Genomic DNA, 13,597 nt, shown 5'->3' on the forward strand with positions numbered 1-13,597 from the left:
GATAACAACATATGATCAAAGGTGAAACAAAGTGCCAAATACAGTAGAAACCTTCGTCAAGTGTCATTTTATTCTAATTCAAAAAAACCAAATACAGGTTGAACATTGATAATCACTAGCTTCTTCCCACACTTGCTCCAAAATCTACTCCATTCTGAGTTTGTTCCACATTTGCAAGAGGAAATTGTAGACCTTTTTTGGGTCAAGAAGCAACTTGGATACACTCTCCTTCTCCAAACACCTTTTAACCCAGGCAATAAACTTTGGGTGATTTGTCTCCACGCTGAAGTTTCCAAATTTCTCATAGACAGAAAACCAACTATAAAATGGAATAACCGCCACATCCACAAATCTGAAGGTTTCACCCCTAAAGTAAGGCTTGTATCTGAGCTCTCCTTCTAACATGCTTATGCAGTCGAGAAATTTCTTCTTTGCTGCATCATGTTCTTCTCTTATGCTTGTCCATACCTTCCTCCCAATTTCATGTATCTGCATTTAGTATCACCTGTTGGAAGACTATAAATACATTCGAAAGGACGCGTGCACCTTTAATGCGGAAGCTTGAATCTCAACACGCTTTTACAAACACAAACAACTGCTCTGACCATCCGTGCACGTTTAGAACCTCGCAGGTCGTCGGGTTGGCTACGGTATGTCGAGTTACCCCCTGGTTTTCTTTTTCCAAGACCTAGAGCCGAAAGTGATAGCTCTAAAGACCTAACTAGAATATTTGAACTGTGGAAAAGCTTGTGTTTCTTATTTATTCTCTCTTCCCCAAAGCCTCTTTATATAGTGGTTGGGAAAAGTGTACAAAGACTGAAAAGCCCATGAAAATCCTAAGTATATTCAAATATGAATATCTCTTGATTTTCATCTAATTATCACATAGATAATTAGGAGGTTAATATCCTCATGTAGGTGGAATATCCTTTGATATTTATTTATCCCATAAGATAAATCCTACATCTCCCACTCACCCACATAGGGTGTGGCATAGTCTCAATCAACACACTTAGTTCACATCCATTCTAGTCTACCTCCTCATACAGGAAATGGGATGAGTGACCTCGCGAGAAAGGACGTACATAACCAGGAGCACTGCCATTAAGTTATTACTAAACTAACAACAATGCATCACTCGGAAGTTCATCACTTTATGCCCCAGACTATTCGTCACACACTAGACTTGACATTCTTTATCCCTCCTTATGAAAAAAAAAAAAAAATGTCATGTCTCACAAGTATCATGTATCCATGTCTTATGTTTGATAACAAATATCAAAAAGCTAATGAATCACACGACATGGTGTTTTCTTCGAACTGACTTCCTTAAGCTCTCATGTCAATCTAATTTGATTTAACTGCTTACCTAGACACGACATTGTGTTTTCTTCCCCAGACTATTCGTCACACACTAGACTTGACATTCATAATTCCCACTATTAATCAGTTATAGCATATACAGTATGATTTGTATGCTATGCTATATCCCTATTTCAATGAGTGTGTCACATGTCCATTGGACATACACCATACGGATCTTAGTTTAGTCATTGCACAAGCGCCTAACCTGAGTCTTCTAGCCTAGTCGCCTTCTCGGTGCCCACCTGGATATTCATATCCGGCTTTACAAGCTTCAACATGAAACAAATTTCATGTTCGACTTCTGTTAAGTCTCATCTTAGACATTTCTAAGGCGACGTTTACCTTGTGCATATTGGTAAGTTCAGCATACACGTGTTCGGTCTCGCAGTCCAATGCTTTGAGGACACAAATGTCTCATCCTACTTGCTATCTTAGTGCTAGGGCGAATCATTCATGTGAAAAACCGATTCTAGCTTGGTGACACTTGTAAAGATGTGTAAACAATCATTTCAAAAATAAATAAATATGAAATAAAAAACTTCAGTGCCTTTTTATTCAATAATAATGTCAAATATAAAGAAAAACACATCAAACCCTACATAAACCCATATTATTTACATGAGTTAGAAATGAGTTTCTAATTATGGGTTTAGTCACGGGATCAGTGAGCATATTGCTAGTCGAGATATGTTTCAACACTACTTCATCCTTGGTAACCTTGTTCATAAAGAAATGATATCGTGTATCTATGTGCTTAGATTTTCCAGGATATTTAGAATCTTTAATGTATGCTAAGGCCGAAGTACTATCACAGTAGACAAGTACAGCTTTTTGAGCATAAGTCATAACTCCTATCTGTAGTAGAAACCTCCTAAGCCAAACAACTTCTTGAACAGTTGATCTAAGGGCAACATATTCTGACTTCATTGTGGATAGAGCAATACAAGTTTGCTTTTTGCTACACCAAGAAACAATTCCACCTCTAAGGACAAAAGCATAACCTAAGGTGGACTTGCGTTCATCTCTATTGCTTGCTCAGTCTGCATCACTATATCCTCTCAACTTCAAATCCCCTCCTTGGTAACATAAGGCTAAATCTTTTGTTCCTTGCAGGAATTTCATAATCCTCTTGACGGTTTACCAGTGAGCTTGTCTAGGATTACTTTGATAACAGCTTACCATGCCTACGGCATGGCAAATGTCCGGACGTGTGCAAAACATCACGTATATCAAACTTCCTATTGCAGAGGCATATGGGACGTTTGCCATTTGTTCTTTCTCTTTCTTAGTCTTTGGACACTGTTCTAAGGACAACATCGCGCCTCTTTCCATATGAGTGTCTATGGGTTTAAAGTTCTCTATCTTAAATCATTCAAGTACCTTCTTAATGTAAGTCTCTTGAGACAAACTTAGAAGTTTCCTTGAGCGATCTCTTGTGATCTTAACTCCAAGCACATAATGTGCTTCACCTATATCCATCATCTTAAAATGGGATGACAACCACGCTTTTGTGGTTTCTATGAAGGTTTTGTTATTTCCCGCTATTAGGATGTCGTCAACATACAGGGAAAGTATGAGAATACTTTTCCCATATTTCTTAAGATACACACAGTGGTCTTCCTCAATCATCTCAAAACCAAATGAAGAGATTGAATTATGGAATCTAATGTTCCACCGTCTAGACACTTGCTTGAGGCCATATATGGAACTTTTTAGGCGGCAAACTTTGCTCTCTTGTCCCTTGGCCTCGAAGCCTAGAGGTTGATCCATGTATATCTCCTTGTCTAGTTCAAATTTGAGAAATGTTGTCTTAACATCCATTGAGTGAAGTTCCAAATCTAGTTGAGCAACAATAGCTAAAATGAGGCGAATAAAGGCAAACCTCATCATAGGGGATAATGTCTCTTCATAGTCTACACCCAATTGCTAAGTGTACCATTTCACCACAAGGTGTGCCTTATATTTGTCAATTGAACCATCCACCTTGCGTTTGATTTTTAAAACCCACTTGTTTCCAATGGTTTTACACCCAAGCGGAAGATCAACTAACTCTCAAACAATATTTTTGTCCATGGAGCTTATCTCTTCCTCCATTCTTTGGCCGTTGAAGACAACGCTTCTTTGTAAGAAGAAGGTTCATCTTCCTCTGAAGGTATGCAAATGTAGGCCTCATCATCAACCTCAAAATGACGTTTGGGAATATGGCCTCTCTTGCTTCTTCGAACTGTGTGACCTTGAATTTCAGAGGGTACGCTCCCATCATTACGCGTATTCTCTTGAGTGTTTATGGATACATTACTCTCACTGGGTTGTGTACTCCCACTTGGATCAAGTCTTCCTACATCATATTCAGCAACCAACGGATTGAAAATTAATTCCACTCATTCGCTTGAAGATGTTACGAGTTCTTCATCTTTTTCCAACTCATGGAGATCAAGGTTTTTGACAATATCACCAAGTTTTGGGAAGTTATTCTCTATGAATTCCACATCACGTGAATCAATCTCGATTCTCCCTCCATCTGGATGTTCACCATACATCACATAACCTTTCAAGTTTTCACAATATCTTATAAAGATATGTTTATTTGCTATAGGACCTAACTTTCCAAACTTATGTGATTAATTATGAACAAATTCAGCACAACCTTAAGGACGCAAATTACCTAGATTGGGTTTTACATTATTCCAAAGTTTGTAAGGCACATGGTTAAGTATATACCTTGCGGTCAATAATGCATCACCCCAGAAAGATATAGGGAGATTTGCATGCACCATCATAGACCTGACCATGTCCAATAAAGTTCTGTTTCTCCTTTTCAGCAACACCATTTTGTTGTGGTGCGTAAAGAATAGAAAGTTGTCTACGTATCCCCTTACCTTCACAAAAAAACCTTGAATTGGTCAGACAAATACTCACGTCCATGATTAGTGCGAAGAACTTTTACAGTTTTCCCTTTTTGATTCTCAACCTCAGCTACGAAGCATTTGAAACAATCTAAAGCTTTATAGCGTTGGACGATCAAGTACACATAACTATATTGCGTGTAATCGTCAATCAAAGTCAGAAAATAAGAGGCGCCATGACGGGCCTTCACATTCATTGGTCCACAGATGTCAGAGTAGATTAACTTTAGTGGTTGAGTAGCTCAAACAACTTTTCCAAAAGGCTTTCTAACTGCTTTGCCAGCCAAACAAGGCTCATATACAAGCAGATTGACATTAATGAGTGACCCCAACAGACATTCTCTAACTAACCTTGTCATTCTATCTTGCCCTATATGCCCTAGTCTAGCATGCCATGTTTTAGAATCAACATGTTTAATAACAGTTACAAAAGAAGTAGAAGAACATGAATAAATCAAATCCAAGCAAACAAAATCGTTCTTTATTGAACCATATCCAATTTCAACTTGATCCAAATAGATCACAAGTCTAGACAGGCTTAAATAAAAACAATATCCTTCATATAAAAGTGCAGTAACTGAAAGTAAATTAAATTGCATTCCAAGGGCGTGCAAGACATCATGCAGAAGTAGTTGACAACTAGTGCTTAGTTGAAGTCGATACGAACCAACTCCTAAAGCTTCTGTACGACTTCCTTCACCTACGTACACCCAGTGTGACTTTGCTGGAAAACGTTGATAATTTTCGAACCCCATTTTATCTCGCGTCACATGCTTGGTTGCTCATGTGTCTACAATCCAATTGTCGGACATGTGAGCAACATGTATATGTGAACATACACAAACAATGATAGATTTAAGGTTAGGGATTACCTTTCTATTCAGCTCAGTGTAATTACGAGCGAAATGTCCCTTCTTTTTACAGTTAAAGCACGTTGACTTGGATTCGTCTTTCTTGCCACGTTTACCTTTGTGGGCCTTGATCTTATTAGAATTAGGAGCAAGGTTTGCATCATTTTTCTCAAACTTAGTCTTATCTTTGAACTGGTTACCTTTTTTGGATCCACCTTAAGTCAATAGGGCACTACTCTAGGTCGCCACTCGGCACTCACCTTCTAGTTCAACATAACGCAAGATGTCATGAAAGTTCTTAATTTGATCATTGTGTGTCATGATCTGTTTAAGGGCATCCTATGAGTCTGTGAGGGACCTAATCACAACTTGGACTTGCTGTTCATCTGTGAGGATACTACTAACAACTTTTAAATCTCGTATCATGCTGGACATCTTCCTAAGATGTTCAAATACAAAATGCTTAGGATCCATCCTATAAACCTCAAACTTCAACACTAGACTTCTCAACCTAGTAGTTGAGGTTCCACCAAAAGAAAATTTCAGCTAGTCCTACATCTCCTTGGCGGTCGAGTACTTTTCATACTCACCAATAAGATCATCATGCATGCTGCTTAACATAGTAAAGTACGCACTTCGATCTTTCTTGAACCAAGATTCATAAGACCTCACTTTAGTCGTATGTTGAGCCGCAGTGGTTCCATCTCTCTCAAGATCAGGCTCATCCAACGAAGCCTCCAAAGGCTCCAAGAGCTTTTGTTCATTGAGAATATATTGGATCTTCCTATGCCAAATATCATAGTTAGTTCCAACCAGCTTTTCTCCTTTGGTCAAATCAGCAACAACATTTTTGGCAGCCATTTCTTTCTACAAGGGTGAAATAATTTTGACATTAATTACACATCTTACATTTATTTATTTCAAAAACTCATTAGAAAATATTTCACTTTTTCTCCTAGGTTGAAATTGAAAAATCCGCTAAGTCGCTCATAATTACCATTCAATTCTAAGAGTCAAGATCATATTTTCTAATTATTTTCGAAATAAATCTAATTTAAACATTATTATGTTTTAAGCTTATCCATTTTTCATGCAACATTCAATTGAGTGGACAACAATTAGGGTTTTTAGACAATGGGCTCGACATGCGGGCCTCAGTAAGTGCGGGCATGTTAAATCCAGGAAGGGTGGCAGAGTGAAGCTTTTAAAAACCGAACCTCTTTGACACGCAAGGTGTCTCCTTAAATATTTTTCCTAGACACCACATCAAATAAGAGGTGACCATTAGTGAACCCTAGTCTAATTTCATTATTTTTTATTAATTAGGTAATTTTTTTTTAAATATTCTCCTAAAGAACATTCCTTTCTAATTTAAAATGCTCAATCAAGATGAGCAAATTTGATCGACATTATCTCTTTTTGATTTTCCTAAAATCTTGGCATGTGTTGGATATTTTTTAAAGGTCAATTAAGAATGTTTCCTTAATTTTAGTAAATTAAAAACGTCTCTAATACCAAACCTAAATATACCCTTACGTAGGTCAGTGAACCACAATGATTCACTTGCCAACCGTGTCCCAAAAACACGGCCCATGCGCCACCCAAAGCAGCTGTGCAAAATTTTATTTATTTTTAATAATTAATTTAATATTGCGCGAACCCACTCGCCCTGGGTGGCACGTGATACACACGCGCCGCCTTCTAGCAGTTTGATGCCATTCTTTTGACCTTCGTTGGATTGAACTCCCTGAGATGAATCCAACGGTGGCTAACATCCACGAAAGCCTAGTGATGTACTCGTACTTGCTTAGGCCAAGAGTGGAAGGATGAACCACTGTTCATCATCTTCTTCCAAAAAATCTGGAATTTCCAGATTTTTCACTCTCAGAAGGCCTGTTTATAGAGGCCATAACTTAGGGAATATGCATCCGTTTTATACATATTTTATGTCGTTAGAAAGATCAGATTACCATCTACAATTAAGTCTTCTTTGAAAAAATCCAAAAACAACTCTAACCTCACGAAAAAAGGGTCGCAAAAAACTTTAAAAAAAATTCGTTTTTCATGCTATTACTAAACTAGGGTTTCAATTATCTCTCTAACCACTTGGTTTTTTAACCAAATTTTAAACATAGTCTCATACGAATGTAAAGAATATAACCCAAGTGTTAAAACCTAGAAAATAAAAAAGCATGGCAAAAACGAAAATTTTAAAGACAAGCATTCATGGCAAATTCATATATATCTCATGCTTTCATGCGAGGAGTATGTGAGTGACTCTGATACCACTGTTGGAAGATTATAAATAAATTCAAAAGGACGTGTGTACCTTTTATGCAGATGCTTGAATCTCAACACGCTCCTACAAACACGAACAACTGCTTTGACCCTCCGTGCACGTCTAGAACCTCGCAGGTTGTCGGGTTGGCTACGGTATGTCGAGTTGCCCCTTGGTTTTCGCCTCCCAAGACCTAGAGCCAAAAGTGATAGCTCTAAAGACCTAACTAGAATATTTGAACTGTGGAAAAGCTTGTGTTTCTTATCTATTCTCTCTTCCCCAAGGCATTCTTATATAGTGGTTGGGAAGAGTGTACCAAGACTGAAAAGCCCATGAAAATCCCAAGTATATTCTAATATGAATATCTCTTGATTTTCATCTAATTATCACATAGATAATTAGCAGGGTAATATCTTCATGTGGGTGGAATATCCTTTGATATTTATTTATCCCATAAGATAAATCCTACATCACCAAAATTGTAAAAAATTTAATGAGCAAGTTGGAACTCATGCATACACTATCGAAACTGCATGAGTTGAGACTTTAATCTAATCATCTTGCTAGTATATATCGCAGACCTAAACCATAACCCAAAACCTTAACATGAAAATGAAACAACTATGTTTTAAACACAAACAAAAGGTTCATTCTTTTATAAATCCTAAACCTGAATTGTAAGTTGAAAACAACATTATTTTATTTGCAAAAAGATATTCCAAACTAGTGGAACTTTAAGAGAATAGATCTTGCATGTTCATATAAAAAATTGTGCTACCCCCACCAACTTGCTTCACAATGATCTAAATTAGTAAAACTAAAAAAAAATGCCATCTTGTCGACGAAGTCAGCCCAGAACCTGGCTTTGGCTCTAAGGTAAGAGTCAGAAGGCAGCAGAGGAGATTTATCCTTCCAAACCTCATCAATGTACTGAAGTCCAACCAAGGACCCGTAGACCGGTTTTCCATTGTGAACGAGAACCGGGATCTTCTTTTGAATCGGGTTCATCTGCAGCAACAGTGGGCTTTTGTTCTACAGTCCTCATCTTTATGCTTGTACTCAATGCCCTTCTCAGGCAGTGCAATCCTCAGCCTCATCGCAAATGGGCTTGCCCAGAAATCCAACAACACCACCTCATCGGCCATTGAAGGTTGATCAGATTTAACAAATTTTCAAAGGATACAAAAAGCTGACTGTGACTGAGCAGTGGTGGTAGAAGCAGACTAACGGATTGTGTATTTATAGACAAAAATTCAGAGGAGAAACAGGAGTCTTAAGACTCCGGACATCGAGAGATTCTACTTCTCTTCCTTTCTTGTACATACATATTAGAGATTTTCTAACTGGATAGCGATTATTTCACTGCTTTCGGCATCAAATCCTTTATTTTCCCTTCATTTTTCTTTGTTAATGTATTTGTAATAATTTATATAACACGTATTTTTCTAGTCGGACTATAGCATTTGAATCTATTTCTTTATAGTAATTCTATTTTTGGTAGACAAACTTGAACAAGCAGGGTAGTTTTGTGTCAGGACCCACCTCAAGCTCATACTTTAATTCTTTTTGAGTTATTTTACTTAGGGTAAGCATAGGAATACTTAATTTGTAAACAAAATTTGCAGACTGAATGATGTGTCACCAATAGGAAATGAGCACATTTCTCAAAACTTAAGCAATAATTCAATCATCAACTTCTATGTCATGTGGTTTACAAATTTAGTCTCTTTAGCATTACTCTTTTACTCATAACTTGGCATAGTTTTTTTACAGAGTAATGTTAGAAAAACCGTATATTTATATTTTATTGGTGAAATCACACTCCTAAACCATATTCACCAATCAACTGATAGGTCTTTGGCCCATTAAAGGCCAGTGATAACAATCACATCATAATAATAACGAAAGTTTTTACAATTAATAGCACGAGAAAGTCAAGTTCGGTAAGGAGCCTCGACATGGAGCAGATTTGACCACGACCATAAGTAGAAATTTATCGCGCATATGGGTTACTGTCACTTTTGACCACTTTTATAGTAGTAAGTCTCACTCGTGAACGTATTGGTCAATATAACTTATGGGGTTACCATTACTAGCTTTTATTTAGTGGTTTTGTTAGAGGCTAAATTCAATTATGACCTCAAAAGATTACAGGGTAATTAGCCACAATAGACATATTTTGAAATTTGATTGCACTTTTGATCACACTTTTTAAAAATTGTTCTTTTGATCAATTTTGCCTGTGAAAAGTCCATATTGCCCTTTATTGATCTTTGTATTAGTCAACATGTCCTTACATGTCCTTCATTGATCAAATCCATTTTGAGACTCATTCTTTGGTTGCTCCTTCTTGACCAATCAAATTTGGAGCAGTGAAAAATATCTTGAACACCATAAAGGAGGTAAGCTTCTTATTGCTCCACCCCCCAAATACATTCTTCTTCTTCCTCTCTCTCTCTCTCTCTCTCTCTCTTTCATCTTGCTTTGGCTCAATTATTCCCTTTTTTGGATTTGAAATTATGTTGTGGTGGTTGGGGAATAAAGAAGGATAGGGTTTCTTGAATAAAGTGTTGCAGCTGAGGTGGTTCAAAATCAGTGGGTGTATCATTGCGGCATCATCAAATTGTTGTTGTGATTCTGTTGGTCCAAAATCATAAAAGGGGAAGTATCGTTGGGGTGTTGTTGTGGCGTCAGCAGACTGTTATTGTGGTTGTGTTGGTTCAAATCATAAAATCGGGAGTATCGTTGAAGTGTTGTTGGAGTGTCGTTGTGGTGTCATCAGATTGTTGTTGAATTGGTGGTTCAAAATCCTAAGAATTTTTGTCTTAAGTCCTTTTTTGTTAAATGAAGTTATTTGAAAATGGGTTTTTGGTTGTTTTTAAAACCATTGGAGTGGAACTATGGCACCATTAGGGTATTGTTGTCTAGTGGTGATTCAACATCAAAAAGGGGGGTGTCATTGGGTGTTGTTAGGGCATTGCTGTATTTAAACCTCGAGAAGGATTGATCAAGTGCCTTTTTAATCTAATTCAACAACCCAAAACAGGTTGAATTTGTAAGAATCCTTATTGGACTTAACTAGTTATGATAAAGATGAGTCAACATATTTTAATTATAAATCAGTATGAGTTTTGTATACATGTAAAACCATTCCCTATAATTAAGGAGTTACATCCATAGTGTTTCAAACTAAAGCACGTACTTGATCCCACTCATCCACAATTAGAATTGAAAGCAATAGGGTCTGTAACCAACTCCCACGATAGATGGAAGTTGTGTAAACCTTGCTTTATATATTGGATTCCCTGCTCACAAAGAAAAACACTCTTCGCTTTTGGGACTATCACCATAAGAGTATATTGGTCTCCCAGTAGTATAAGAATTCTCTTGAATCACTACCACGTCTACTGCAAGTTAGAAACTGAGATGTAATTGTCAAAATGGTGTTCTAGGATTTCCTGTTAGTCTAAAGTATATATGTTAATACATTCCAACAGAATCTTGAAAGACAGAACAACCACACGACCTAACAAGTTGGAATGACACTGATCATCAATAACTTCTTGCCAGGCTGCCACCAAAATTTACTCAATTCCAAGCTTTTTCCTCAAAAGCATGACGAAATCGTAGACCCTTTCCTTCTCGGGGAGCGACTTTGACACGCTCTCCTTCTCCATGTATCTCTTAGCCCAGGCAAAAAACTTTGGGTGCTCTGCCTCAACACTGAAGTTGCCTAGTTTTTCATACACCAAAAACCGACTATAGAATGGAATAAGCACCACGTCCATGAATCCGAGGGTCTCCACCCCCCCTCCCCCAAAAAAAGAAGGGCTTGCCTCCGAGCTCTCCTTCTAACACGCCGAGGCAGTCAAGAAATTCTTCTTTTGCTACATCTTGTTCTTCTCCTTTGGTTGTCCATAGCTTCTTCCCAATATCATACATCTGCATTTCACATCCCCAAAATTTTAGGGAAATTAATATACATTGTTTTGAGCAAGTTCAGATCTTCTGCTTATATCTTTTAAATATAGATCACAAGCCTTAAATCTTAAACCCGAAACCGTAACATGAAACCTTAATCAACTATGTTGTAAAAGATAACATAACCCTGAAAACATGAACAGAGATCCAGTTTTCATTTAGTTTTCCTTCTAATACGAATCCTAAATGGTAAAACTGTTACACCCTAAACACTTTTAATCTTAAAATTCTAAAACAATATTGTCTTATTTACCAGCTCAAATATCCGTACCTAAAACCAATTAGCAACCAATGGCGAAACGACTTAAGGACAAGGGGGTCAACTGACCCTCCGAACTTCGATGAATCTCCATTGATGACTTGGATGCTGCCCCCTTGAAGGTTGGAGTTGCTCTTCATATATGCTTTCCAACTGCTTGATAAATGCGTTAGAGAGGTGCTGCCCCTTTACAGTCTAGTCCTAATATTATTTACCTCTAGCTTGTTTGTTGGTTGTGATTACAATTGTAGGAAGAAAAAAAAAGAACCAAGTAAAAGACTATCTGTAACATCCCGCATTGACCAATAGAGAAGGGGTGATGTGCCTTATATGTACATGCCCATCTCCTATACCACAAGGTTTTTTGGGGACTCACTAGCTTCGAGTTCCATCAGAACTCCGAAGTTAAGCGAGGTCGGGCAAGAGCATTCCCAGGATGGGTGACCCACTGGGAAGTTCTCGTGTGAGTTCCCATAAACAAAACCATGAGAGCGTGGCCGGGGCCTAAAATGAACAATATCGTGTTACGGCAGAGCCGAGACTGAGATGTGACAGAATGGTGTCAGAGCCACTATGCCGTGTAGTGTGAATGTACTGACGAGGACATTGGGCCCTTGAGGGTGGTGGATTGTAACATCCCACATTAACCAACAGAGAGGGGGTGATGTGCCTTATATGTACATACCTCCTATAGCACGAGGCCTTTTGGGGACTCACTAGCTTCGGGTTCCATCAGAACTCCGAAGTTAACGAGTTCGGGCGAGAGCAATCCTAGGATGGGTGACTCATTAGGAAGTTCTCATGTGAGTTCCCAGAAACAAAACCATAAGGGCGTGGCCAAGGCCCAAAGCGGACAATATCATGCTATGGCGGAGTCTCGAGACTGGGATGTAAACTATCCTAAAATGCAAAGTAAATGAAATGGTAATCTTAGAGAATGAACAAGGCATCAATATTCTTGGACTAACATATTAATGGGATGCAATGTTATCAGTTAATTTGTTATTCCTTTGTTAAGCATTCATATGGGAGCAACCTAGGAACATGTTGGTTACCCACGCAAATGAGGCATTAATAGGTGTGCAATATACCTTTGCAAATGACTTCAAGCCTACCAAGACTCGATGAAATAGCAATATGCATGCTAGTTTTGTTAAAGAAAAAAAAATTACGCACTACGCATGCTATTCTTACTAACCTCCCTAATAATATTTCCTGGATCCGCCACTGTCAGCAACACGTGAGATTTTAAGCACTTATGCTAGACACTCTTAACTTTTTCACATAAAAAATATAACCAGATAATCTATTTTCCATATTTTCAATTGTTTCAAACCAAACATATTCAAAACAAATTAAAATAGTACAAATAAGTAAAAATCACCTTCTTGTCGACGAAGTCAGCCTAAAACCTGGCCTGGGCTCTGAGGTAAGAGTCAGAGGGCAATAGTGGAGCCTTATCATTCCAAACCAACGTACTGAAGCGCAGTGAATGACTCAGAAACTGGTTTTCCATTGTGAATGAGAACCGAGATCTTATTGTTTGACGAAAACATATGAATCTATTCCTTTATAATAATTCTAAATTCTTGGTGGAAAAGATATCAATTTTTTTTTGTCAAATCCTTTCCGAAGAAAGGAAGAAGTTTTATTATAAAAGTTAATTACAAGACAAAGGCCCAAAAATAAATATTAACAATACAAAAAGGGGCCACCTGAACTATCTTATAAAAGCCCAACCCAAATCCCACATTTTGATACGGAGCTCCAGAACATTCCAGTTTTCTTCCACTGCTATAACAGTGCTTCCCGATCATCCAAAAGCAATTACCCAAATCGACGCCACATCTCCCACCAAGCAACACAGTAGAGATGAAACAAAGAGATATCCTATCTCCCAACCATGAACATCGCACCCATCCCAGCTAGAAAATGAAAGAAGCACATGGGAATACCA

The 13,597-nt window shown here is 37.9% G+C and overlaps 2 pseudogenes; both read right to left on the reverse strand.

Moving 5' to 3' along the window:
• Positions 1-144: 144 nt before the first annotated feature.
• Positions 145-8,545, reverse strand: LOC137727033 (glutathione S-transferase U19-like; annotated as a pseudogene).
• A 2,420-nt stretch (positions 8,546-10,965) lies between these two features.
• LOC137727013 (putative glutathione S-transferase parC) lies at positions 10,966-13,196 on the reverse strand (annotated as a pseudogene).
• Positions 13,197-13,597: the final 401 nt, after the last annotated feature.

This window comes from Pyrus communis, chromosome 5, assembly GCF_041283825.1.
Source record: "Pyrus communis isolate YQ-2024b chromosome 5, ASM4128382v1, whole genome shotgun sequence".
In the NCBI taxonomy this organism is placed as follows: domain Eukaryota; kingdom Viridiplantae; phylum Streptophyta; class Magnoliopsida; order Rosales; family Rosaceae; genus Pyrus; species Pyrus communis.